The sequence below is a fragment of the Galeopterus variegatus genome, unplaced genomic scaffold, assembly GCF_000696425.1.
Source record: "Galeopterus variegatus unplaced genomic scaffold, G_variegatus-3.0.2 Scaffold658, whole genome shotgun sequence".
In the NCBI taxonomy this organism is placed as follows: Eukaryota; Metazoa; Chordata; class Mammalia; order Dermoptera; family Cynocephalidae; genus Galeopterus; species Galeopterus variegatus.
The window spans coordinates 224,592-225,575 of NW_007726769.1; positions in this window are offsets into that span (position 1 = coordinate 224,592).

The window sequence follows — 984 nt, forward strand, 5'->3', positions numbered from 1 at the left end:
GGATCCCATCTCAAGCTCTTTCCTGGACCAGCACTGCCCAAAAGAACTTTCCGTGATGGTGGAAATGTTCTATACCTGCGCTGTCCGATACAGTAGCCACTAGCCTCCTGTGCACTTGAATGTGGCTAGTGTGAGGGAAGACTTTATTGTAATTAAAGAGCTACGTTCGGCTGATGGCAACAGTATTGGACATGACGTGTGGCTAGTACTGGACAATGCTGCTCTAGATTACTGACTTTTCAACTTTATGTCTTTAGCAGCAGAGTTATTTTTCTCCCAAAGGAAATCTACAAAAGACCTCATTATAGGGGAAAAAAAACTACAAAAGCAGTGTATTATTAATATAAATGGATTTTTACAAGGGAAGCTTTGTATCATTTACTTATGATAAATCCATCAGAACAATGAGGCTAAAAGATCATAAAATGGTGAATCCAGACAACAGATGAGCTTTTAAATTTTGTTTGTTCCAGCAACCAGTTTAGTTCTGTATTGTGCTTTCCCCAAATTTGATTCACCCTCATATCTAGTTACAAATGATGACAGTTTAATTTTTTTCTTAGTTGCTTAATCACTATCACAGGATATTCCTCAGTTAAGCAAACGTGGCAAGAGAGGCTTTTCTCTGAGGGCTGCACAAAAACAGGGTGACCTGGCGACACATTGAATGTGCTGGCGGCCTGCAAAGCAATAGCATGTATCTGGAACGCAGTCGAGTGCGTGTGTTCATCTGGTATTACAGCTGGAGAGTTCACTTTATTTTATTTATTTATTTTTTTAAAGATGACCATAAAGGGATCTTAACCCTGGGCCGGCCCGGTGGCGCACTGCTACAGTGCGCCACTTGGGAAGCGCGGCAGCGCTCCCGCCCGAGGGTTCGGATCCCACATACAGACCGGTTCCCGCTCACTGGCTGAGCGAGGTGCAGGAGCAACACCGAGGGTTGCGATCCCGTTGCCGGTCCCGGTCCGGTACGGGGGCGAC